Consider the following 27,987-nt stretch of genomic DNA (forward strand, 5'->3'; position numbering starts at 1 on the left):
GCTGGGGGGCGGATTTCAGTGCAGCCTTCCGGTACGAGGGCCTCTCACTGTCGTGGCCTCTCCCGTTGCGGAGCACAGGCTCCGGACGCGCCGGCCCAGCGGCCACGGCTCACGGGCCCAGCCGCTCCGCGGCATGTGGGATCTTCCCGGACCGGGGCACGAACCCGTGTCACCTGCATCGGCAGGCAGACTCTCAACCACTGCGCCACCAGGGAAGCCCTCAGTGCAGCCTTTGAAGTCAACTCATCTAATGACCCCAGAGAGAGCCCTGCTGCAGAGCACAAGGCCTGAAGTATGCTGTGCTCCCTCATAACAAAGGTTCTTCAACAAATCACCAGGATGGAGGCAAAGGTCAGAGGAAGGGAGACGCTGTGTCTTCTTGGAAGGGATTACAGCACTCAAGAGCCAATTAGAGGCCCTGGTTACAGGCAAATCAGGGAACTGATTAACAAGAACCAGTAATTAAAATTAAGTTATGTTTTCACTACATTTCACTGAGCTCTCTAATTCAGACTTTTCACTGTTTCGGAACTAATTTCTGAGTCCAGTCTCTAGCCTGGGAGAAACCCAGTCCGCCCTGGGCCAGAACTGCCAGAGCATCCTTCCTGAACTGCTCTCCTCACCCACTCAAAAACCCTCCATGGCTCCCCAGTGCCCCTACACAAACCCGCACTGCCCCCGCCTTCCTTCCCCACTCCCAGCTCACTGCCTCCCAAAGCGCCTCCCTGTTCTGGCCCCTCCCGGTCCTTGAACCTGGCCCCATGCCCTGTGGCCTAGACATCCCCAGCTTCCCTGCCACCCCCTCCCTGACCAGGCTCTTTTCTGCCTGTGTGTGGTCTGAACACAACTCAAATCTTAACTCTCAGGCCATCTTGATCTCGCCTCCCAGGCCGACCATAAACTCAACTTAAGACCGTTTTGTGGGCTGTGCTCAGGGTCCCAGACACGCACAAACTTGCTTACAGGAAGTCGCTTACAGGAAAGTCACAACCACTGAGCAAGCCTCGGGCTAGTTCCTTTCCTATTTTGTCGAGGAGGAATTGTGCTAACCCAGGGCCCCAGGGCAGGGGCACCAGGATCTGTGCTGCCTCCCACCGCCTGGCTCCCTGGCTCGAATTTCCTCCCCAGCGTGTCCCCCACCGGGTGCTCTTGATAAAAGGAAACCATGAACCATGTCCCGGTCATAAAAGAGATAAGACCTGCCTACAGGAAGTGGTGAAACGGCTGGACGCGATTTAGTGCCCAGAGGCTCCCGGGTGCTCTGCAGCTTCGGGACCCACGGGGAAGGGCCAGGTAGGGAGGGACAGCCCAAAAGACTAGGGGAAAAGAGCACAAAACAAAATACTTCCAAGTGAGTGGTCACCAGGAAAGCCAGGGGCAGAATCAGGGAATCAGTACTTTTCTAGTTCTCCGTGGACGGAACACTCCAACCACCTTCTCCTGCGCCATGACACTGCCTCTCACGGCAGCTGAGAAACACTCGAGCAAACAAAAATGGCAAACGGATCGGTCGTTATCGTCAAAGCTCGGCTGCTGAGGAACCTACGCAGATGGGTCCCCACATCAGTAGCAGTCAACGGAACCACCCAAAGGGTGGACGGGCAAGCAGTGTACACGACCTGGCGTCCAGCCATCTGCCGCCATCGGATGCCCACCATAAGCCTTTGTCCAGGGTGAACAGCGAGTAGGGAAATCACTACGGCCTCTGCCTTCTCTCTCCATCCTCCTCCCAACTCAACTAACCAAAGTCAGAAAATGGAAGGGCAGGGGCGGCTACTGAAGTGGGCGAGAAGACACAAACGAAAAAGCCTGGGTCCTCGAGCGAGGCAGGTTGCTGGTGAACCACCGACTGTTTTTGCCAGCCTTGCATCCACGGCCCACCCTCCATATAGTCCCAGGGGAGAACCTTTCTCGCCTACTTTTAATTCCCAGGGGTTTACCCCTTCCTCACTGTCAGGATGGGCATGGGACTCAGGCCTGGCCAATTAGAACATCGCATCATCCAGACCTGTGTCGGATTCAAGAACAGGTGTTACAGATTGAACTGTGTCCCTCAACAAAATAGGTTAAGTTCTAACTCCCACAGCTGTGAATGTGGCCTTATTTGGAAACAGGGTCTTTGTAGAGGTAATCAAGTTGGAATGAGACCATTAGGGTGGGCCCCGATCCAATACAATGGCATTCTGATAAGAAGAGGAAAAGTGCCATGCGAAGACACAGACACACAGGGAGAGGAAGGCCAGGTGGAGACGGAGGCAGAGGTTGGAGTGGTGCAGCCGTAGGTCAGGGGCCTCCAGAATCTGTAAGAGGCAAGGAGGAGCCAGAGGGAGTGTAGCCTTACCAACGCCTTGATTTCCAACTCCTTGCCTCCAGAACTGAGAATAAATTTCTGCTGTTTGATTTTGTTATGGTAGCCCCGGGTAACTAATATAATAGGTATGTAACCCAAGTCGGACCAATCAGAACCAGCAAGCATCAGCCAGCCAAGGGACTTTTGCTGGAACTCAGGGCAAAAGGAGAGTCATACTTGCTTCCTATGAAGTTGTTAAACTTATGGGATGGAGTTGCTGGCAACCTTTTTCACACGACCTGGCAAAGCCTGCCCCAACGGAACCCACACAAGGAGCCTGAAAAGTGAAGAAATGCTTCCGATGACATAAATTCGAGTCCTTGATGGCCTAAAACCCATCAACCTAGACTTTTTCAGACATACGTGCTAATAAATTCTATTTATTCACATTTCCTTAAGTCTCCTTTCAAGTTGAAAATCTGTCACTTAACTGCCTAAAGAGCTTTTAAGTTTTATCATACACGAAGTATAATTTGTTTTTTTTAACATAACGTACGTCCAAATAAACATGAGCCCCAATAGTCAACCCCTTGGGCGTCTAAACTTTCAACACTAACAGCACTGGTGTCCTTCTCCTTGGCACATGCCTTCCACCTTCAAAGTTTTGTTTCCATGATGGCCAGGACTCATCCCAAAGGTACACTTGATCTTTGTTAACAAAAACCAGCTCAGCCAAGTTCAGAATAAACAGTGAAGACGTGTTTGATTTTAAGAAATGTTGACTAAAAATGGCTTGAACCTGAGGACAGAAAGTTTAGAGGGAGGTGGGTCTCTAGAGGGTTTCAACAGCTTGATGTCAGCAAGAGCCCAGGCTCTTTTCAGGTTTTTATTCTGCCATGCTTCCTATGATAGATTTCTGTCCTCATGCCTTTCGCCTCCTGGTCACAAAACAGCTGCCATAGCTCTAGGTACCCTGTCCCCAGAGGGTATCTGGAAGGCAAGAAAAGGGGGACAAAGGTCAAACTGCTACCTTTATGTAACACAGGAAATATTCTTCCCCCTTACATCTTACTGGTCAGAACAGCAAGACATGGGTGTCTCTAGCTGTAAGGGAGGCTTGAGATGCAAGTCTTGGACAAAGGGAACTATGTTGTCATGACAGGCCTAAGTCAATCACCAATGCCACCTGGGGCAAAAGAGAAATGGTGGAAGATGGAGAGTGAAGATGTGCCAGGAAGGCAACTTCCCAGATGCTAAAGAAAAATGGAGTCCACGTGCCCCTTACAAATCCTAAAAAAACACTTCTGTGGCTTCTACGTGACCTTAGGGTGAAGTCAACAAATAGGAAGAATCAATTATCAAGCCCCCCCACCCCCGCACGTGCCAGGTTCTTTGCTAAGTACTTAGATGAATGCCCTCAAGGACCTCACGGGTAAGGGGGAGTGGGGGGCAGGAGCTGGTCAACCTTAAACGGCAGAGCGTCTGGAGGGAGACCAGGGATCCTGGGCCAGGCCCGCGGCAGCCCCCAGGAGTGAGCCGTCTCCTGGGGGGTGGGGGGCGCATATGGGAAGTCAGGGAAGGCTGCCACTAGGAAGTGACACCTGACCTGCATCTTTAGGATGAAAACGGTGTGCCAAGGTGGGTCATGACAGGCATGTGCAGGCACAGAGATGGGGCAGTTAGGGGTTCGCTGTGTCTGACTTGGGGAGTGGCAGAGCCCAACCTGGGAGGAGCATGGTAAGCGGTTCTCGGGGGCTAGACTTTCACCTGAAGACAAGGAAAGCAGGGGAGTGACTCAGGTAGTCTCGATGAGAGACGATGCCACAAGGTGGAAGCTGGGCCAAGAGGCAGGGATGCCAGTCAGAGGTGTGGCCGTGCTAGGTAAGGGGTGACGGGGGACCTACGACCGAAGGGCGGAGGTAGGGATTGGCAAGGAAACATCCAAAGGGAGAACCACCAGGGCCCCAAACTGACGAGCTGTGGATGTGGAGGGACAGAGGGACGTGGGCTGGCTGCCTGGGTGGGAGATGGGAGGCACTGCTTCTTTATGACTCAAGAAAACAGGAGAGGGAGCAAGTCTGGAGAGGACGGAGGTGAGTCAAGATACAGAACACGGTGCCTCCAGGCAGAGATGCTTCCCAGACATTCGAGGCCTGACGAGGGTAGGGGCAGACAAGTACAGCTCCACTCAGCTTCACCCGGCTGCAAAAGACCATGTGAGGATCAGACTTCCTGGGGCAAAGCAAAAGCCAGGGGAACGGCAGGCTGCAGGAGAGCTTCTCACTGCCTTAAATAGAAGCAAACTGCTCTGGCTGATCTGCAAGTTGACACAAGGAGGGCTGGGTTGCCCTGGGAGACCCCCACAAAGCACATTTTAAAGAAAGCCCAGTGGTTACGCTACTTCTCTCGTCCGTGTTGCCAGTGTGTAGAATCAGAACTGAATTGCGTTTGTAAAAGGCTTGTCTCCCAAGAGCCTCGAGTGGGCAGGATACAGCCCCTCTTATCTTGTCCGCGTCTGTGCAGTGGAGAGGTAGGTCCTTCCACTCCAGCCCGCCCTGTGATCCACCAGGTCCCTGTCCTGCACACGGAGCCCTGCACTCGTGAGCATCACTTGTTCCAAATGGTTCTCCAAGATTCCCGATTGGCTACTTCTGCCAAGTCCACCGCAAGAGAGAAGGGAGCAAAGGCTGACACCAGGAGTCAGGGGTCTCAAGGGGGCGTCTCTTGCAGCTGGTCTCTGAGAGCATCCCCTCCATCCACGCTGCGAGGTCCTTCTTAGCTCCCGCTCCTCTCCTCGCATGACTAACGCTTCCTCCTTTTATTCCCTCACCCACTCAGGTGGCAAATCACAGGCCTGGAGAGGTCTGGCAAGCGTAATTCTCGAAAGATGGGGTCAGGTGGAGACAGGTTAGATAGACCTCACAGCCGAACCACTGCAGAGCCCGCCATGACCAACAGCGTCCAGTAGGTGGCGCCACCATGGTCTTGGGAGGAAGTGAGTGACGCCAAGGAGTCAGCAGACACCAGACGTGCACAGTACCTGCGCAGGAGATTAAAATGCTACGCTCTCCAATGATGGTGACCAGAGGGTACTGAAAGAGATTCAGAGTCTCCCCAAAGCCAGGTTCTGTCTCCCCACTGACGGGAAGCTCCTCGGAGACTGGGGCAGCTCTGCCCTCAACTATATCCCAGTGCTCAGCACAGAGCCCAGCTGGCCTGGCACACAGATGAACGAATGCCTGATGAATGGATCAAGCCAATGATGGCCAGACTCCACTCCCAGGGCTTCACCGCCCTGGCCATCCCGCTCGCCTCACTGCTCAACAGCACTCTGCACACACAGTACCTTGAATGACTGAGGCCTGGGGGGAGTAGGCTGCCGGGGTCCAGGGCCCTGGCTCTCTTGGACCCCGACCTCCATCTTCCCGACTCTGCTCCCTGTACCAGTGATTTTCAAACCTTCTCTGACCTGTGATGTCTTGCTTGAAAGGAAATCCCCCACAAATCAAACGCAGATAAAAGGGTTGCAGCTACGATTGAAGGGAGCCTGTTGTATGCGGGGGTCAGCAACGCCACCCTCAGAAAGCAGGTTCTGGAGGGTTCTGCTCAAACTGTGCTAGCCCCTCTTGCCAGCCCTAATCCAATGAGCTTGGGCAACCACCCGTGCCTCGCAATTCCTTAGCGTGGGAAATGGAAAACAGCACATGTAGCGGAAGTCTTTCAATCTGAAAGCTGAGTAACTTGCCAATCCCTGCCACTGTAGCACACACGGGGCGGTGGTTTCTACACCTTTTGAGTGAGGACTGTCAAGGACAACTCTGTCATGAGAAATTCCAGCACATTCCACTCCCGAAGGCACCAGTATCTTCAGTTCACCCTTTTGGTCACCACAGCTTGCCTGGGAGGAGCCTTAATCTCTGCCTGAGGGTTCACACAGGGGTAGGGGAGAACTGAGAGAACAGAAAGCACCATGGGTTCAAATCCCAGCTCTGCCAATTAGTAGCTCTGTGACCCTAAAATTTACACATCTAAAAGACAGGGTAATTAATCATCTCTACAGCTCACAGGACTGTCTTGGGGTTTACACGGGGATTTTTTTCAAGTGCTTTATAAACCACTCCCAAATGTTAGCTATATTTACACTGATTTTATTGCTGGGCTTCTAAAGGCCAAGCAGAGCAGACTGGGTTTCTCCTGAAGGTCTTTTATTACAGATGCCAGGCAGATTTATGGCAGCCTGCTTCTCCCACCAGGATCCCACGATCCTGGACTCTGTACAAAGTCTACGTCTTGGTGTCAGACACTGACTGACACCCCCCACCCAGGGAGGCTTAGTCTGGGCTGTCCTTATCCTGGGGGTCCCATCTGTCCCGGTGGGAGTACAAAAGGAAACGCCCAGAGCCTGCCTGAGAGTGATCCAGGGGCCTGGACGTCACCAGCCTCCCGGCTTGTGAGCAACCCACCCCTTGTCCTGGTCCACTCTGCACTCACGTAATACCTGCCTGCCTCACCACCCTCCTCCCAAACCCAGGATCCCCAGGGGCCGATGACCGGAGTACATGAGCTCAGGCACAGAGGAAAGGTGCCGCATCTCCCCTCCCAGGTTCAGTCCCCCACTCTGACAGCAGGCAGTGCAATCTAGGGAAGGGCGCCTGGGCACAATCCCCTGGATGCCCCCAAAGGACTCAGAAGGAGCTTCCATGGCCCCGCCACATTCTTCACCACCACTGCTTAAAACCAGTGGTCCTCAGACGGGGGTCCTCGACCAGCAGCGTCGACACACCCAGAAGCTTATCAGAGGTGCAAATTCTCGGGCCCCTCAGACCTGCTGGTTCAGAGACTCTGGACTGCGGCTGGCCACCCGGTGGAAGACGCTCTCCTGGGGATTCTAGGGACACTCAAGTTTGAGAACCACGGCTTTAATCCACTGAGCCTTACCCTGGCTGCCTATTAGAATCGCCTGGGGAACTTTAACATAAACCAATGCTCAGGACCCAACCCCCGAGATTTTGATTTAATTAATGCTGCTCCCAACAGTACGTGTGCGAATTTTTTTCCTCAAATACTTTAAAAAGAATACAAGGAACACAGAGGGCTCTTAGGGCAGTGAAACGACATGATACTATATGGTGTCTGATACTGTGATACGACACTATAATGGTGGACACGTGTCATTATCCTGCAGACCCCAGTGTGAACTATGGACTTTGGGAGACGATGACACGTCCGTGTAGGTTCATCGGCTGTAACAAATGCAGCACTCTGGCGGGAGATGGTAATGGGGGAGGCTGTGTGTGTGTGGACAGAGAGTACCTGGGAACTCTATACCCTCGCCTTAATTTTGCTGTGAACCTAAAACCACTCTAAATAAAAAAATCTTGGGAATTCCCTGGCAGTCCAGTGGTTAGGACTCCGTGTTCTCACTGCTGAGGGTCCAGGTTCAATCCCAGGTTGGGGAACTAAGATCCCACAAGCTGCACGGCAGAAAAAGAAAAAAAAAAAGTGTCTTCCCTGGTGGCGCAGTGGTTGAGAGTCCGCCTGCCGATGCAGGGGACACGGGTCCGTGCCCCGGTCCGGGAAGATCCCACATGCCGCGGAGCGGCTGGGCCCGTGAGCCATGGCCGCTGAGCCTGGGCAGCCGGAGCCTGTGCTCCGCAACGGGAGAGGCCACAGCAGTGAGAGGCCCGCGTACCGAAAAAAAAAAAAAAAAAAGTAGTCCATAAAATAAATACAATACAAAAAAGAAGAAGAAGAAGGTGATTGTGATTCAGGCGGTCTGTGGAGCCGGGGCTGATGCTCGGGAGGAGGGCAGGACAGCCAGGTTTCGGAGTCGGCAGGTCAGACCACACGGCTCTGGCGCTCAGGGAAGACACCGAAAGGAGGGAATTAACAGTCACAACTGACGGAGGGAAAGTTGGGTGGGGACAGGCAGGCTTTCTTGAAGGCACTTTCTTGTAGCCCATCCAATGGCTCATTCATCCAACTGAGCTTTCACCGTCTTCCCTCCCCACATCCGCCTTAGCCCCTCCCTCTGGCGTAGTCAGTACATCAAGCGCTGGCCTGAGTCACTCCACTTGGAGTCAACCACAGTCCCCACTTTCTAGGTGGGGAACTGGAGCAAGTCACCACGTGTACCTGGCTTTGACCTCCGTTCCCTCATCTGCATATGGAGGGTATTGAGAGGCTGGAGCGGGATACGGCGCAGGGCACAGGGTAAGCCCACACCACAGTGAATGCAGGTTGTAATATGCAGCTGCTACAGCCTGGAGCCCACGTCCGAACACGCTTCACTCCATAAATGCTCACTAGTGTCTGCTCCGGGCCAGAGGCTGGGGGTACAGAATTTGCACCCCTTTGACTCCAGGGAGGCTCGAGTCCCTCCATGAAGGGCAAGGAGGACGTCCCTGAGGCTGCTGGCTTCCCACCAGGTGGTCTCTCCTTGGAGCCTGTCACCCGTGGCGAGGGGAGCCTCTTCCCCAGAGGGAGCCTCCGGAGGGACGCCTGTGTCCCGACAGGCACTGCTGCTTAAGAACCCATGTTCTAGAGAGAGCCCAAGGGTACGTGTTACAGAAAACAGCACATTCTCTGCTTCCCATTGCTTTTTTTTTTTCTTTTTTGCCTTTTATGTTTTATAAGCCTTTTACTGAAGTATAACATACGATAACAGAAAAAGCATGTATCCCAAGTGAGCAGTGTGATGGAGATTCACAGAAGGATGCCCAAGATCAAGACTGAGAAGAGAACGTTTGCAGGACCCCAGCAAGCCCCGTCAGGTCCCCCGTGTCCCTGTCCCCAGAGGTAACCACTAGCCTGCCTTCCAGCTCCCCCTACCCCCGCCCCAGAGTAGTTTCACCTGTTCAGGAACTTTACTATCAGTGCTCTTCCAGGTCTGAGCAGCATGTCAACGGGACATCCGTGTTTTGCACGTGGTGGTCTTTGGTTCGCTGTCATCGCTGCATATGTGACTATGACACCCTGATGTACCCATTCTCCAGCAGATGGACATCTGGGCTGTTTCCACGCTGAGGCTATTATGACTACTCCTGCTTTGAACATTCTATGCCTGTCTTTTGGTAGACACAGCGCTCCTTTCTCTTGGGTAGATACCTGGGGTGGAACTGTGGGGTCAAAGGGCAGGGATAGCTCAGCTTTAATCAAGCCATGTTCCAAAACCCCACACCAATCCCCAGTGCTTTACCCTGCTTTATTTCTCTCCCTATCGCTCTGCACCGTCTCACTCACTTCAGACGTTTATCTCTTTTTAGTCTTTTGCCCTTCTAGATGTCGACGCTCCATGAGGGCAGGGATTTTTGTTCACTGCTAAGTCCCCAGAGCCTCTGGGGACACTGCCTGGCCCAGAGAAGATACTCAACAAACACCTGTAGGCCAGCCTCTGAGCTTTTCTGCATTCTCACCTGCACACAAGAGTCGGGACACCTCTCAGCAGTCCCTCTGTCCTTCCTCCCGCAGCTGCCTTTCTATTCATCCAGTCCCCAGTCCCAGATGCCGATCAGGACTCGACTGAAGGCCGAGAGCTCCCGGCAATCCATGCCATGCTGCATCCCTTCCCCAGGACGGAGCATCCAGCCTCCTGGGAAAAGCCCTGCCTCAAGTCTCGGTCCTGCGAAGGCCGGCTGACTGCAGTGCATTCCCGAGTGCCGGCTGCAGGCCAAGCCCGCAGGAGTCAGGAGGGGCAGCCAGAGCACCCAGTAGTGAGGGGAGAGAGCCGGGAAAGTGGGTCAAGCAGCCCCATGGGGCTGAGGCAGGTGAGGCCTTTGGATCACAGGAGCGCTCCAGAGAAGCTGGACCTGACCCAGTCCAGGGAAAGCAGAGAGGGCTTCAAGGAGGAGGTTTCTCAGGAGCTGCCTGTTCCGAGATGCCTATAATTCCCCAGAGAGAGAAGGCTGGGGCAGCCACGGCAAGTGGAGATGGGCATGTGCAGAGCTGGAGGGGTGGAGGGATAGATGCAGCAGGGCCGAGGGGGATGGGGGAGATGGAGTTGGAAAGATCTCAGGGTAAGATGGTGGTGGGTGGAGACAAAGAACTGCCAGGCCAAGTCCCTGGGCTCTGTCCTAAGGACCGGGAGCCCCAGGGGTGTCCTGAAGAGGTCACCCGATGGCAGTGTGTTGGGCACAGGCAAGAGAGCACCTGCCATCTTGCTGAACCACAAGCTGTGAGCCGGCAAGTCTGGGGAGTGTATGCCTTTCCCACAGGTGCCCCGCGGTGCAGGCGCTGCCCGTCCCCAGACCCACTCGGAGCAGCAAGGGCTTGGAGGGGCAGAGATAGGAGGCTGGAGCAGTGCACCCCCCATGGGAAGGCGGGAGCCAGAAGGAAAGAGGTAAAGTTGGCATGGAATCCACAGTCTTGAACACCTTGCCTGACCCAAGGCTGGCCCTCCGTGCAACAGCCGTGGCTCTGGCTCTCTCTACCTCACACTGCCAGCCCTTCCAGAACCTTCCACGCCACCTTGGGGCAGGGCCTCCCCTCCGGAGTCTCAGACCCTGGCGTCACCAGGGCAACAGCCCACAAACACGGGAGCCCAGGCCTCAGCACCATAAACAACCCTGACAGATTCAATAAATAGAGATGTACTACAGCAATTTGTGGGGAATTTATAAGAAATTAAAAATCCAGTGCGGACAATAAACAACCCATTGCAGAATCTGCCCCCACTTAAAGCTGAATAAACCACGTGCGAGCATTTTTCGAGCGTGACATTGCGAGGCTGAAAACTGGGCTTGGCCAGGAATGCTTCCTGAGCCTCTGAAGCTGGGTGCTGCTGGGGAGAGGGCATCCGCACGTCTGCTCGCCTCATAGGGCGCTTTACAGTTTATACAGGGCCTGCGGTCGCCCATCTGCTCCTCCCAAAGGGGTGAGTTTGATTAACACCATTACGATGATGAACCTGAAGCACAGTGACTTGCCCAAGGTCACACAGCTGGTCAAAGTCAGAGAGGATGCAAACCCCGGTCAGCTGACTCCAAACCACTGTGCGCACAGAGGCAGCCATGTGTGCATGTGCCACACCCACAGCAAGTGCACCCGAGTGGGGTCTGATGTGGGGAGCCGGCTGAATTCTCTAGAAATTTGCCCTATTTAAAGAGCATCAAAGGGGCCTGTTTCAAACGGATCAACGCATTCTCACTCACACTCCTGCACCACCCAGGAGGGCTCAGATCTCCAACTCTGCAGTGCAAGCGTGGCAACCTCACCAGGCTGTCTTCAAGATGAAAGGCTAAGAAATAAGGAGGCACAGATGGAGAGAATGACTGGGAGGTTTTCTACCCCGCTTTCTGAAGAGTCAGAGATTCACAGGAGGGGAGGGTGAGATGGAACCCCAGAGATCGCATCATTGCCAGCAGCCTGTTCCACAGAGAAGGAACCAAAGCCGGCCCGGCTGCACGAGGGCAATGAGCCCGGGGGAACACAACTTGGGAACACCCGCGGGTGCCGCCTGGTCAGACTCTCCAGGTCACCGAACATTACAGGATTAGAACAACGGGAACAAACTTGGGTGGGAGAGATGAGTGCAGAACCACCAAGCAGGGCGGGCAGGTGCAGGCCTTCTCCCAACAAGGGGTCACAGGCTAGAACAGGCGAGCATCGGTGGGGGTGGGGAGGGAAGGGACAGTGCACAGAGCTCAGGAATGGGGGTGACTCTGCTCCGCAGCAAAGGCCCATGCGAGACAACAGGGCTGGGTGTGTGGCATCCTCGGAAAAGTCTCGAAGGGCACAATAGGTTTTTATGGGAAACCAGGGAGGTCCAGTTAGCACTGGGGCAGGCGGGGAGAATGGTAAGAGTAGCAAAAGCCCAGGCCTATGGGAGTCAGGTCTCTCTGGTTCAAAGACCCCAGTGGTTGGTACTTGCTAGCTCTGTGGCCTTAGATATGTCCTTAAGCAAGTGACATGTCTGAGCCTCAGATCCCTCACCTGCACAACAGGGAGAATGATAAACAGATTCCCGCCTCCCAGGACCACCAAGATAAAAGTCTAAATGTCCAAGAGAGACGGGGACCCAGGCTCAGCAATGACAAGGAACTGGTTCGAAGTCATGTGGTCAGGGTTCCGTAGGATAGTGACCCATATCCACACTGGAAATTCTCCTCCAAAGTCTGGGCTGGGCCCTTTCCACCACAGAAGCACTGCAGGGTTTGACTCCGGGCTGTACCCAACTCTCCCACCCCGAAGGGAACCTGACATGCAAGCTGGTGTTTGATACTCTTTTTCAAAAACTAACTTTCCAGTCCTCAGTTCCCCGAAAACTAACTGGCAGCCGAAGGACAGGGGTGAATCCTGACATACCAGCACCAGCCACAGATTTCTGAACACGGTTTTCGTGCCAGGCCTTGTAGTAGATGTCCTGACTCTATCTCAGTGAATCTTCTCAACCTCAGAGGTAGGTGCCATGAAAATCCCCTTCCACATGAGGAGGCTGGGACCAGAAGGCAAATGACTCGCCCACCGGCACTTGTGAGGATAAGGCTGGTCCCTTGACGGAGATGCTCGCCGCCTCTGCCGGTCAGGGGGAGCGGGGGGGGGCGGGGGGCGCGGGTTGGTGTTAGGGAGACGGGAGTGCTCCACTCTCAGAAGTGGTCTGAACTTCAGCTTGGCTAGCAAACCGCGGGTATGTGCAAAGAAGAGCAAAGCACCTGGAAGCAGGAGGGGTCGCAGAGAGGGCGGGAAGACCACGGTGCTGATGGTGGATGGCCCAGGGAAGCAGCCTGTAGCCCGGCGGTGCTGGAGACCACCCACCCAGGGGCCAACACCTCAGCACGTGTCCACACTCTCCGTCCCTTTCCCAAGGTCAGGAACACACATGGGCAACAGCCTCCAGCCATGAAGGACAGAGAGGGGGGCTCCGGGGCGTGGGTGAGAACTGAAGGAGGGGAGAGAGGACGCATGAGAGAGAAACAGAACCTGGGTGCATCCGAAAGTCCAGCAGGACAAACTCCAAAACCAATGTCCCTTTCTACAATTCCCTATAATGTTTGGCTTTTTCTTTTCCCCCAAGGAGTACATACTACTTTTCATAAACTGTGAAAACAACAAATATGATTTATTATTCATATAGCCCACAGAACTAATCACCAACTTGCCCCAACAATATCAGAACCAGATGTTCATCACAGCACTATTTACAAGTGACAAACCAGAACCACAGCCAACATCCACCAAGAAAATTCAGTAACTTTGCCGACAGAGAGAACATTATGCAGCCATTAAGAAAACAAGTCTGTGGGACTTCCCCGGCGGTCCAGAGGCTAAGACTCCGCGCTTCCAGTGCAGGGGGGCCCGGCTTCGATCCCTGCTCAGGGATCCCGCATGCATGCCGCAACCAAGAGCCTGCATGCTGCAGTGAAGATCCCGTGTGCCGCAACTAAGACCCGGTGCAGCCAAATAAATAAATAAAATATATATATAAAAAAAAAAAAAGAAGAAAGAAAGAAAAAGAAAACAAGCCTGAGTGGAGCCTTTAACAAAAGGGGAAACTTGATCAACAATATGTTAAGTGTGTTTGAGGGGAACAGGTACAAACAGAAAACAATTTTGTTTAAAATATATAAACTGGGCTTCCCTGGTGGCGCAGTGGTTGACAGTCCGCCTGCTGATGTGGGGAACACGGGTTCATGCCCCAGTCCGGGAAGATCCCACATGCCGTGGAGTGGCTGCGCCTGTGAGCCATGGCCGCTGAGCCTGCACGTCCGGGGCCTGTGCTCCACAACGGAGAGGCCACAGCAGTGAGAGGCCCGCGTACCACAAAAAATAAAACAAATATATATATATATATATATATATATAAAAACATGTTCTATTTCTACAGAGAGAGAAAAAACTCAAAGGACGTTCGTGACAGGTGGCTGCTGGTTATCTCTGGGCCACAGGTAAAGACGTTTTGCTCTTACCAGCCACAAAGGAGGCTCTCCTGGACCACTTTGAAAGGCATTTTCAAACTGCTTCTGGAGGGTCAGAGGATCAAGCGGGACGGAGGTGCCACCTTGGCAGGTGGCCCGGGTCCCACGGCAGCACCACACCATTTGAGGCAGCAAACGGGTCCAGAACGACCCGGCTAGAGAGTCCCTGGGTTCTGTGGACAGACGGGCCTGGCCTCAACACACCTCAGGGTGTTTCATCTTCTCCCCATCAGGCAAATGATGGCACTGAGGCCTCAGACAGCAAAGTGAGAAGGCTGAGGCCCAAAGCTGGCTTGGGGACACCCTTGTCCTTATTGAAGTGGGAGCCGGGAATGGTCAGCATGGGATATTCACTCGGTACATACTCTTATTAAGCACTGAGCTCAGGGGAGGGCTGGGCCTCACATTTATCAAGTTCAATAAATGGGTACCCCCAGCCCCCCACTGTGTATCTCCCCCTCCTCTTGTGCCAGGCTCCCTTCCCCTCAGGCCACACTCCTAGGCCATCAGCTCAGTCCCAAAGGCATCCTTTCTCCTCCAGGCTTTTGATGCTCCTGTCAAAACACTGTAAATAACGTATTTCCACTTGGCAGGGCCTGCAGCAAAAATATTGCCCAGGCAGGGAGAAGGGAGTGAGGCAAGGGCTGCTTCCACGCCAGGAAATCCACACCCTGCCTGCCCAGGGATCCAGGGGCCCCACCCACCAGGGATGGGAGAGACTCCAAGTCGAGGCCAAATTTCTGCTCCATCAGACAAAGGGATGGGCTTCAGAAGACCCTTCAAGTGATCTCAGGGGCAAGAAAACCAGTGAGCTGCTGGAAGATCCTTACCAGCCCCCAACCTGACCTCAGGCTACTCACGGCTCTCCTTTAGGAAGGCCTTCCCACCTGCCCTGGTCTCATCACATTCATCAGTCTTGTCACTGTCTGGTAGATGAGCCTCAGAGAGGTTTTGCCACTTGCCTAGGGTTGCACAGCTACAAAGGGGAGAAGCTGGACCAGGGGCCAGTCACTGAATTCTCGGTCCAGGGGAAGGTGGGAAGGAGCAGAGCAAGCACTGGCTTTGCCGCTGCACAGCCTGGAACCCAATCCCAGTACTGCTGTTCATCTTCTGGGCAGCACAGGGCAAAGCCACTCCACCCGCCTGAACCTCAGTGCTCTCGCCTGGAAAGTGGGAATGTGGGCAAGGCCCAGACTATCACTGCTGCCACCTGGGCTGGTTCACAGAAGCGCAGCCCAAAGACATCACAGCACTGTGGAATCACTACGTGGGCATTTCAGAGCTCTGAAGCAATATCACTAGGTGATCGTTGCCCAGGTGCCCAGGCTGGTCACTTTCTTTTGAGAACCGGGGAGCCCTAAATGTTCCCCCAGGACCCCTGATGAAAGCCCCCCCATTCCCATCGGACCTCTGAGCGCCTCCCAAGTGGCTTCTGTGGAAGTGATGAGTGAGCCCCGCTCCACGCCAAGTTCTTGGGACACAGCGTGAGCCGGGATCTCCTTATAGGGTATGCTCTGAGGGCACTGCAGGATGTTCAAAAAGAGAAAGACTCAGACTGCTGGTCCGTCTGGAAAACCGGCCTGCGGGGAAGGGGGACAAGGCAGCCAGGCCGACTGGGTCCCTGAAAGGTCTGCCCCTGCCTGTCACTCATACAGGACATCAGAGAACCTGGGAGAAAGGCGGGGGGGGGGGGGGCGGGCGGGGAGAGACTACAGGGTTCCCGGGGGGTTCTCAAGGTAGGGATGGCTGAAGGGGAGCCAAGCTGCAGCTCTGGGTTCACAAACTTTTGGAAAAGCCATGAAATCGCAGCTGTGCACATGCCTCCTGGGGCTTCCCCCAGCCAAGGGGAAGCTAGCATGCCAGGTTGGGGAGGAGGGCTTATGTGGCCAGGGTCAGGGGTCAGCACCCCTCAGAGGTGATGCCTTGGCTGGGCGCAGGGAGATCTCGAAACAGGAGGTAAATCAGCCTGCCCCCAGCCAGGGCAAACTCGGCTCCGATCCCAGAGGGCACCACAAACCAGGCTGCCCACGTCCCAGTCTAGGAGAGGCCTCGGGCTGCCATGTCCAGGAGGGCACCCCCGAGTGGGGACCCCATGGGACCACAGCAGGAGCATCATCCTTGTCAGCCCTGCTCTTAGCAAACCAGACAGGTGTAACTGACACTGTAGACATTTCTGGCTTCTTTTCTTTTTCTTTACTTGTGATAATAAATGAAACAAGAGAGATCCTTTCACTTTGGCTCAGCTACCAACCCGATCGTTCACCTGCACAACACTTTAGATTCATATGAATTTCCATGCGCCGCAAGGACGACGAGGATAATGGCTCCAGTAAATAATAACAGCTGCTTCTGAGGACGGCTACGTACCAGGCTCTGCGCTGTTCCTTCCCTGCACTGGCTCAATCTCATGACAACTCTGCAAGGCCGGTTCCAGTATTATTGCCTTTTTGTCAACGGCTCTTTGGGGGTAACTTGTCCAGTTCTAAGTCCAGAGCCCGAGTGTGCTGGCAGAGTTAGCTGCAGCCCAACACCCATGCCCACTCTCTTCTCCAAGTTCATGTGAGGTGACAGCATGCCCAGCAGAAAGACCGCACTTCTAGCCTGCTGGCCGCCAGGATCGAGTACCTATTAGAACACTCGTGACCAAGGCAAGATAGGCAGCAGTGTAACGTGGGACTTCTGGGGAGGCCACCTAGGGAGAACAGACTCAGGTGCGAGGCAGGGTGCCCTACTCCCTAACCACTTCCCTACGGCCTGGAATGTCAACACGATGGCTGAAGCCCCAGCAGCCGTCTTCGGCAAGGAGGTGATCTGGAGCCTAGAAGCCAGAGCGGAGGATGGCGTGGCATAGAGAGAAAAGGGTTCTGTGCAACTTTACGGAGCACACACACCAGCTCTAAGTTCCTGCGTCCAGCTTCTTTCACACGGAGAGAAATAAACATGGTATTTCTTTTAAGCCACCATTATTTCCAATCTGCTGCTGGCAGATGAATGCAAATCCCGATGGCTCCAGAGTGAGGCTGCAGGCGGACGAGAGCTGGCCAGGCAGAGGGGCTGGGGGTGGGGGTGGTCCAGGAGAGCTCCCCCTCCCCCCGCCAGAAGGACAATGTCCCTGCACCACAGACTCATGGAGGATGTACTCAGGCCACCATACTTCTGCTTCTCTTGGAATTCTCCCTTTTTGTCCAGGTCAAGAGAATAATTTCCTATTTGTGACACTGACGAGGTTCTTCAACATTTGAGGAAGGAAGGTTCAATCTTCTCCATGGTTTTTACTCCCCCCTCCTGGGAACTTAGACTTCTTCTCCTCCATGGCAGCTAATCTCATTTCCCTGCATGCTTTGGCTACCAAGAAGCTCAGAACTACCCTGCTGTATACCCTCACAGCAGCGGGCCTGACAGGTAATATTAATCCTCCTCTGTTCCTCAGCCTCGACTTAATCCTATCCTACTAACCTTGCCTTCAGGGAAAGAGATGAGTGTAAACAGTAGAGTTTAGAGCAGAACACTAAAAGGCAGGAATATCCCTAGACTATGAAAGTAACACAGTTTTCTCTTTCTGGAAATAGCTAAAATGACAAACTAACAAGCTAGCACTTCATAAGTACAAGGGAAATTCTCCGGTTTACGTATACTTTCTGACCTTTCAAAGTGGTGCTACGTGACGTATCACCCTAGTGCTGGGGAAAAAAAGAAAAAAGAAATTCCAAGACCCCTCACCCGGCCTCAGCCTTCACACACCATCAAGCACAGGTTAAGAACCCTCCACAATATACAAATATGTTATTCCTCTACTTCCTCCACTCAAAGGTTCATTAGATCTTCATATACCAGTTTTGAAAGTATTAACAGATTTTTAAATAGGTGTTAGAAAACCAAAAGAGATGGGCTTCCCTGGTGGTGCAGTGGTTGAGAGTCCACCTGCCGATGCAGGGGACGCGGGTTCGTGCCCCGGTCCGGGAAGATCCCCCAGGCCGCAGAGCGGCTGGGCCCGTGAGCCATGGCCGCTGAGCCTGCGCGACCGGAGCCTGTGCTCTGCAGCGGGAGAGACCACGGCAGTGAGAGGCCTGCGAACCGCAAAAAAAAAAGGAAAACTTAGCAGTGGTTATTTCTGGAGAATAAAATGATAGGGAACTTTTCTAATGCATATATTTCTACAATATTTAATTATTTTCCACTGATTTCCAAAGATTCAGCGGTAAGATGCGCCTATAAGCCAGAAGGCACGCCCGGCTGGCACAGCCCCCAGAAGAAGACATGGTCCACAGCCTTAAGGAGCTTCCAGAGAAGAGGAGAAGCTGCCAGAATATGTGATTATGCCATGGAATGGGAGCTTCTGTGCCTAGGAGGTTGGGGGCACAGGGGGGAGGGGCCCAGATGAGGGAGAGGCTCTCTGGGCCTGGGGGACCCAGGAAGGCTTTGAGGAGCTAGTGGCAGTGAGCTTGGCCACACAGATGAATGAGTGTCCACCAGATGGAACAGGAGGAAGGCCGCGGCGGGCTGCCGGGACAGGATACACGGAGGAGCAGGCTGAGGCTCTGCCGAGGGTGCTCTGGGGTGCATGTGAGGTCGTGGCCCGGGCTGGGCTCCCCAGAGTGAGAACCAACAGCTAAAGCCTTTGTGGATCCCTCCAAGGAAGGCTCTTCACCCTGTAGGCTGGGCCCTGCAGCCACGCTGTGACAAGATGGAGCTTGTCTGGGAAAGAGCACCTGGGCAGCAGATGGGCCAGTCCAGGAGAGAAGTCAAGACACCCGGGCAAAGGAACTGCAAGGAAGCGCTGGTTTCAGAGATGATGCACAAGCAGTGGTGGGGTGCAGGGGTTATGAGATGGACCAGAGCCTGCACGCTGGGCTCGGCTCTGCCTCACGCCAGCTCAGAGGCCGGGGCAAGCTCTCTCTGACTCAGTTTCCTCATCCGTAAAGCAGGGATAATAAAAGTTTATCCACTGGGACCTCCCTGGTGGTCCAGTGGTTAGGACTCAGCGCTCTCACTGCCGAGGGCCCAGGTTCAATCCCTGGTCAGGGAACTAAGATCCCGCAAGCCACGCGGCACAGCCAAAAACAAAAACCAAACAAACAAAAAGTTTATCCATCAATAGAGCTAATAATTGCACTAAATAATAGTCCTTCTCTGGATTGTTGCGGGGATTAAATTAGTTAATGTACATAAGCGCTTAGAGAAGATCCCAGAACACAGTAAGGCTGTGTCCACATTGCTCTGATCATCTCCCCAACACCGTTATAACGACCACTCACTCCTAGGGAGGGACCAGTATGAACCCAAGCAATTCACGCACATCCCGGGTTTCTAACAGCCACCAGCGGCCCTGAAGTCAGCAGGAAGACAGCAGGGCCCCAAGGACCTGCCCCAGCGCTGCCTCTCATTCGCCTCCCAGGGGCCGGGAACTGCTACAGCACAGGGGCCAGACCCAGAAGCTGGGCCCATCACCCGGCAGCACCCCAACCCACCTCTGAATGGCCCACTGAGAGGTTAAGAACAAGGGCTAGTCCTTACCTTACAGAGACATGTAGTGACACATTCATGGATGAACTGACAGAATGGTGAGACTGGCCTCAAACTGTCCAGTGGGGAACGAGGTCTCCAGGAAGTGATACTGGCCAGGTGGTCACGGACAGCAAGCTGAGCGATGGGCACACAGGGTGCCCTATACCGCCCTCCCTAATCTGCTATGTCATGTGAGTCTTCCATAATAGAAAGCTCTCGGCTCAGTCCTTCATTCACTCACCCAGCAAACACAGAGCACACACAGGGCCAGGTGCTGCCCTCCTCAGAGACAGGAGGGTTCACCGCAGCATTATTTACAATAGCCAGGACATGAAAGCAACCTAAATGTCCATCGGCAGATGAATGCATAAAGAAGATGTGGCACATATATACAACGGAATATTACTCAGCCATAAAAAGAAACGAAATTGAGTTATTTGTAGTGAGGTGGATGGACCTAGAGTCTGTCATACAGAGTGAAGTAAGTCAGAAAAAGAAAAACAAATATCATATATTAATGCATATATGTGGAATCTAGAAAAATGGTACAGATGAAGCTATTTGTAGGGCAGGAATAGAGACACAGACATAGAGAACGGACGTGTGGACACGGTGGGGGGAAGGGGGGTGGGATGAATTGGGAGATTGGGATTGGCGTATATATACTACCATGTGTGAAATAGGTAGCTAGTGGGAACCTGCTATATAGCACAGGGAGCTCAGCTCGGTGCTCTGTGATGACCTAGATGAGTGGGATGGGTTGGAGGCGGGGCTAGGTTCAAGAGGGAGGGGATATATACATACATACAGCTGATTCACTTCGTTGTACAGCAGAAACTAACACAACATTGTAAAGAAACTATACCCAAATAAATACAATGAGATAGATATACCATGAAAAAAAAAAAAAGACAGAAGAGGGTTCTGGCCCAGGAGCACAGGCAGCTCCAGTTTGGGGGGAGGGGGTCTGCTGGGGGAGCAGGGAAGCTGTCACTGGCAAGGTGACATATGAACAGGTCTAACAGCACAAATAGAAACATGAGAGTGGGGAGGGGGCTGGAGAGGGAGATGCCAGCTTCTTAGCCACCGAAAGATTTAAGGACGTTTCGTGATCCGCGAAACAGCAGATGGCAACGCCCGTCTCCACTCCTGCTTTCCCAGTGCCAGCTGTGCACCCGGGGTCCTCAAGTCAATTCACCATTTCACACAGAGTCTCAGCCCCAGGAGGTGCACCCTCCCCAACTCAAATGGGCACCAACTATTTGCAATGGAGCTTCTGCAACTGGAAACGTGCTGCCGGCTCACCTGGGGACGTGGATTCGGCAGCTCTGGGTGGCCCTCTAACCCGCTCCCAGGCAATGGCTGGCGCACCACACTTTGAGTAACACTCTAGACAACTTCACCCCACAACGACCTCAAAACAGGTGACTACTTTCAAAGCAGAACCTCTGCTGCTGGCTCTTCCTGTCCCTTTTAAGCCCTTCTTATTTTGCCACGCTCCTTCTTCCTTTTGCTTTTACGTGCTTACTTGTTGTGTCCCCCGAGGTGGCCAGTGAAATCGGAAGGCCCACCAACGGCAGAGGGACAAGGAGATGGAACCCTGACTCGGTGTGGACCGGTGTTGCAGCTGGGGTGGGGGTGGGCTGGGAGTGGGTGCCTGGCTCCCGCAGAGCCCACCCAGGCACCCGGATTCCAGCTTCCCTGGCCGGAGTGCTTTCTGTTTAAGGACTTACTCAAGTTGACTCAGCGAGTCAAAGGCCAGGAAGGAACACCCCAGAACTGAGGTTCACAGCCCTCTGAAGCCACGCAGGACTGCACTGACGCCGGAGATGGTTGCTATTTGTAACAGCAAGTCTAAAAAGCTCCAGAATAAAAATAAAACTGGCAGAACTGAAACCATTCAGTCGACGTCGACAGCACTTACATCGTCATTTTCCCACGCTGCCCTCCAAAACATGATCCCTTATGAACAGCTACTATGAACAGCTGGTACACTCCCCAACATATAACACTTCCCGGGCCCCATGTATCATTATTATAAAAATACTTTGATGATCATGCTTACAGATAAATGTGACTAACTCCATTAAATATACGTTAAGTAAATAAGAATAAAAACGACTTTCAAAGTTTTGAAAATGATACAAATATCTGTGTTTCAATTTTTTAAAAATGAAATCTATCTTTTAAAAAGGAATTAAGTTAAAATCCACAACAGTTAGAAACCGAAAAGTGTTACTTTGGCAGGGGGGACAGAAAGATCACATTCTTTGCGCAACATATTTTTCTAAGCAGCACAGTTTCACCTGCAGCTGTATCCCCCGGCCTACACACATATAAACCACACTGTTCATAACCAAGGATCAGGGAAAATAAGCCCACAATCCTTGCGCTTCTATTAGGCGTCTTAGGTCCTGCGTGCTAAGTGTCATCCCAATCTAATGATGAGGAAAGTGAGATCACACACAGACAGAAAACAGACTAACGGAAAGTCAAACCCAGATCTCTGGAATCCACGTGGAGGCTGAACTCAGCCAAGAACAATCTATATCCCAATTACGGTTCCAAACGGCCACATGGAAACATTCTGTGCGGAGCCAACTTCCCAGTCCCATGGCCACCCTCCCTGGAGGTGCTGGGGTCTGCTGCCAGAGGTCAGCATCAGGGTCATACTCAGGTGGCCTTCAGAAAGCCCCTGCCCATAAGGAAGTGGCGGCTGCCCTGGGCTGCTCCAGCTGCAAGGATGTCAGGGGCCCAAGAAACACCAAGGCAACCGATATCCCCCAAGCCCCTTACACTGGGCTCCAGAGCACCCAGCAGAGGGAGCAGATGGAAGGAAGAATGTTCAGAGGTGTCCAGCCCTACCTGGGCCCCAACTACCTGGAAATAAAATCCAGGGGGCACCAGGGTCAGCCAGCTGGGCCACCCTGGAGACAGACTGGGTGGCAGAGGGAACCCAGCTGGGGATGAATCATTTGACACCTTGAACAACGTACTTATTAAAACAATTTTGAATCGTGAAAATATTAACTAAATAACATACATTTTTTAAAGGTGAATGGAGAGTCCAGCACCTATAATCCTTGGAGGAAGGCGTACCACTCACTCAGCCATGTGACTCTCCTTCCAGCTCTCAGTAAGGAAGCCGCTACTGAGCTTAGCTGCCCGCCTTCAGCACACCTGTCTGACCCAGCGTTCGCTCCCCGCTGCTGCTCCTAAGCCCCCCAGTCTGAGGACTGACTCCGCACTCTGTCGCCCCCCCCAACCCAGGCACCACACCCCGCCCTCTGTGTCCCCTGCCATCCACTACTGCGTCCATTCCAGCCAGACCCAGGGTCCCCGCTAGGCTCCAGCCCCAGCCTCCAACCAGAAGACCCAGCTCTTCACCCTCCAGTCCGGCTCGTCTAATCCCCCACCGTGTGCCCTCCCCGTGGGACCCTCCCCCATCACCTCTAACTGGCGTGCACACCTCTCCCACCGAGAAGCCCTTTGATGGCCCCAGCATCCCACGGTCAGCTCACCCGGCCCTCCTGTGGGCTGGCCCCACCTCCCTCTTGACCTGGCTGCTTCCCGACTCCCTCACGGCCGAGGCCTCGGCACTTCCAAACCATTCCACTGGCAGTCAAAAGACCCCCTTTCCCAGCCCCTGGGTCCTCGTACAGGCTGTGCTCCCTGCCCAAAATGACATTCAAATACCTCACCTCCCCACCCACACGTACGCCCCGTTTATCCTGTATCAAGAGGCATCAACGTCCCCGTAAGGCCTTCCCCTCTGCCTGCCCACTCCCCACTTTCATGCCTGCTGCCCCTGTGTCCTCGCAGGGCCCACAAAGGCACAGACAAGCCCCCCCACCCTCCAGGCTTGCCCGCGTGCTCGGGGTCCCTGTCACTGCACCCCTCCAACTCCAGATGCCCAGCACCCAGTCCTCTATCAGCCCTGGGCATGTGGCCTGCTCTCGGCGTCTTTCTGTCTGTCTCTCTTTCTTAGTCTTTCCTCTTCTGCTTTATCCTCTGCCACCCAACCTCCTGCCCTGAATGCTTTGTGCAGAAAGGGGGAGACGAACACACAAGGAACTCCAACATCTCAAGCAGGCGACAACTCTGCAGTAACCCCCAGGAAAAGCCTGCAGCCCACCCTTCACTCTTTTGCAAGCTGGGGAAATGTATTTACTTCCTCACCGGCTTGAGAAACAGTGGCTGCTCCAGAGACTGGGGTTTCGTAATGTCTGAATTCTCAAGGAATTTGTAAGGAGGACAATGAATCTCGAACCAGCAGCTGTACTTCTCACACTTACAGCTTGCTTATTTGCATTTTAAACTAAGACTCCAACCCCTCTCGGGCTAACAGTCATCTCCCTCTCCCCTGGCGCTTTGAGGAGAACTGGTGAAAGACAGCCCTGGGAACCTGGCGGGCAGGGGGTGGGATGCGATGTACACGTTCCTGAGGATGCCAAGGCTGGAGGTGGGCAGGGCAGTAGGCACGTTGTTCTCTCCGGATCTTCTTCCACTGAATTCAGGGTTGTCCTAGAAAGGGGCGATGGGGTCCAGGGATGGAGAACCCACAGGCTTCCGTCCCAAGCCTTCCCCACAGGTCAGGTCAGAGTGGAAAATGCTCCCAGGGGAAGGCGCCCTGCAAGAGTGATGCAAGCCTCCTGCCCAGCCCTCAGCAGAGCCCCAGGCCACAGATGACCCAAGTGGCCAAGGAATGTTTTCTCCCAACAAAGGTTCACTGGGTTGAAGGGCCGTGATGGCTGTGCCGTGCTCAACACTTGGTCACTTTAGCGCCTAGTTGTTTCGGGAGTAGCAGGGCCTCGGGAGAAGGTCCAGCCCTGACCGGGGCTGTGGGCTTGAACCTACCTCTCAGCCGGGCTCTGTCAGGTGGCCAAGGCTCATCGCCACTAGCCAGGCTCACCCTTCCCTCCTCCAGGAAGGAAGCCTTCCTGACTTACCAGGCGGGGTAAGGACCCTCCTCCGTGCCTGTGCCCATGATCCCCACCACTTTGGCCCCTGGCTGCCAACTGCAGACTTCAGAGAGCTGCAGGGATGTGGCCTGGGCCCATGTGAGTCCCCAGCACCTGCAGCCTGGTACACAGCAGGCACCCAGTAAAGGTTTGCTGAATCCTGCTGCAAGGGGTGGGGGGCCCAGTCTTCCCAATCGGTACCTGCCAGTGATGAGGGGCCCTCACCTCATTGGCTCAGCAAGGCCAATTGTTAATGCCTGAAATGGAGGAGTCAAGGGGCCCTGTGCGTCCAGCACCCTCATCACAACAGTACAGAAGAGACAACTGAGGCAAACAGGTACCTGCGACCGTCACTGTCATGACAGGTAGCCCCTGAGGACACAGGGGTGGAGGGCATCTTGTCCCACTCTCCCCCTGTGCTCTAGTTGAGTCCCAACGCTGATCACAGAGCAGGACTTCCATTCCTCCCAGCCCTGCTGGACTCGGGCTTACCTGGGGCTTCTCATGCTACCTGCGCAGGTAACGGCAGGTGTTTATTATTATCAAGCATCACTTGGCCCAACAGACCCACGTTAGGAGAGGTCAGCTGGCCCGCAGACGAGCCCACCGCCAAAGCCTTTCTGAGTCTCAGACACACAGGCCCCAGAGGCCAAGTGGCCCAGTCCCAGCGGGGCCTCTGATGGCCTGAGAGCCGGCCTGCTGTCCCCCGCTCCAAGGCGGTGTCTGCCTCAGAGCCTGGTTCTGGGAAGCAAACGGGGTAATGCTCTAAAGCAGTGGCCTTCAAACCAAACCTCCCAAAACAAATGTTTAAAACTATATATCAATTTGCACATTTTCAAGTTGACATCTAAAATTTCTCATCGTAAGTTTAAATACTTGTAGAGGATGTAATTTCCAACATAGTGTAAATATTAACATTTCAGAATAAAACTGTTACTGTTTCTCTTTTAAATGGATATAGGGGAATCTAAATACCATAGCGATTTGAGATCCACCATCATCCATCTTAAAATTACAGAATCGGGCGCTTCTTAAACACGTGGAAAGATAGCAAGGCTCCTTCTGCCTCCTCAAACTCCAATTTCCAATCCACATCCCTCAGAGATGTTTCCACTATCAGTGTATTTCATGTTTGAAGGCCTTTCATTGATTAGTCTATCGTAGTATGAGGCCAAAAAAAAAAAAGAGGATAAATGTCTTAACTTTTTAATTTCATGTGACCATAAAGCTCTGAGTGTCAAAAGTTTTCTTCTGGATTGAATTATTATTACTATTAGTACATAACTGATCAATATAACAGAAATATATTATAAATTTGTATAAGTAATAATCATAAAAATTAAACCTTATTAGAAATACATCTCAGAAGAGATGAATGGTAATTTTTTAAAAATTATTTCACATATCCAGAGATGACTATTACCGACGGCTAGAATAAAGCAGTGTTTATTATCAATTCTATCTCCATTTTTCAATTTTTATAGTGCTGAAACCACCTATTCAAATAAAATTTTAAAATGGAAAGGAAAGAGATTTACCATAGCAAATTCTCTGAATTCCTTTAGAATTATATGGCAAGAATTACAGTAATTTATTATCAAAACTCATTTTTAATGTTCTAGCATCTGACAACTCAATCAGACCCTCTTTCAATTCTGTTGCAAGCAAAGAACTGGAACTACCTCACCTGCCCAGGATCCTAACAACCAGTCACATGGTGCCCAAGAAGGATGTATGCCCCCGGGTCACACATCACGTTCAGATCTGCCTGTGGGTAATGAGAGTGTGTGCTTCTCCTGTAGACAACCAGTTTCCAGTATGCCAGGCACGGTGCCAACTGCTTTACCCAAATTAATGCAATTTGTCCTCACAACAATCCCAGGGGACAGGCACCACTATTATCCCCATTTTACAGACAGGGAGCCTGAGGCACCTGGGGGTTAGGAAACTGGCCCGAGGTCAGACGGTCAGAAACATGAACCCAGGCCATCTGGCTCCCACCCCCACTACGTGCACTGCCTCTGTAGAGATGGATGGAGGGCCGATGGGAGAGTTTACAAGCTCCTTCCCAAGCAGATCAGCTGTGGGAACTAACACATGAGGAGGCTGAAGATCTGCAAGAGTTACTTTCTTAAATGTGCTCCCACCCCCTCCTTGGAGAGGTTACACACAAATGCTTCCTTCCATTAAATGGCATCATTGCCTGGTATACAGTAGTGCCCAATAGATGTTAGCACCCATAGTGTCACTACTGCCATTCAATAGCTGGAAGAACAGCTCTCGTGACCAAGACAAACACTGCAGGTCTTACCATCATTTTACAGTCTTGGTTCCTGACCCTAGGTCCCAGCATGCTTTTTTTAAATAGTAGCCAAAGGCCAGGTAATAACAGGTATGGAAGCATGTAGTAAACCGAGCCATCTATTAACATGCAGGGGAGACCCAGTTATCAGAAAAACCATGGGCTTTACAGACAAACCAACTGAACTTAAATCCAACTCGACAGCTTACCAGCTGAGTTCCCTGAGGGAAGTCACAACATTCTGAACCTGTTTCCTAATCTCTAAAATGGACGTGAAACACCGCTCACATTACCAGGTGGCTGCACAAAATGGGACAATGGCCTTCAGAGCACCTGACACAGGAAATGCTGGGTGGAGGCTGGTGGTATGCTTACTCTCGCCCTCTTCAGTCACTGCCACCCAGTGACTGGCAAACGCCCATCTCCAGCAGCCAGTGGCCCACCAGCCTGGGGTCTGGTGCACAGAGGCTCGGCTGATATTGAAAAAAAAAAGCCAAGTGGCTTGGTTTCCAATTTTTGCAAAGAGCCTTTTCTCTACGTCTTGAAATTTCAAGTTCTCCAAACACTCGGGGATGCTAGGAGGAGGTGAAGAGAGAGGTGTGGTGGGGGGTTTTATTTTTAGATGTCGGCATGGAAAGCTTCCAGCCTGCCTTCACGCTGGTCCCCAGCCACCACTTCCTCCCTCCCTCAAGGCATCACCAAAATGAACAGTAGACGCATCAAAAAAGATTTCATAACTCTTCTTCTGCCTGGTACATTCTAAAACAATGGCTTCGGTTTCTCATTCCACCCACAAAGTGGATTAAAGGTTTTCATCTTCCCAGGAAGCCATGTAAAGAGAACACACTGACCCCTCAGTTGTCCCTCACATCCTGAAGCTCCAAGGCACCCTCCCCCGTCCGCCCTCCTCTCCCCTCCCATGGGAGGGGTGGCATCCCACTGTGCTATAGTCCGGGATCTGGTGTGAACAGAAATCAGATATTGGGGGTAGAGGATATCTCTTCACCTTTTAAGCAG

The 27,987-nt window shown here is 53.0% G+C and overlaps 1 protein-coding gene and 1 non-coding gene across 5 annotated transcripts in view; one reads left to right on the plus strand and one right to left on the minus strand.

Annotated features, from left to right (window-relative positions):
• Positions 1-27,987, minus strand: part of ITPK1 (inositol-tetrakisphosphate 1-kinase) — a 162,978-nt gene that overhangs the window by 93,184 nt on the left and 41,807 nt on the right. The gene's annotated exons all lie outside the window — the stretch shown is intronic.
• On the plus strand, positions 19,156-19,228 carry TRNAE-CUC. Its single transcript has one exon. It is a non-coding gene; the product is annotated as a tRNA-Glu (tRNA).

The sequence above is a fragment of the Monodon monoceros genome, unplaced genomic scaffold (genome assembly GCF_005190385.1).
Source record: "Monodon monoceros isolate NGI ecotype Baffin Bay Population unplaced genomic scaffold, NGI_Narwhal_1 Super_Scaffold_21, whole genome shotgun sequence".
Lineage (NCBI taxonomy): Eukaryota > Metazoa > Chordata > Mammalia > Artiodactyla > Monodontidae > Monodon > Monodon monoceros.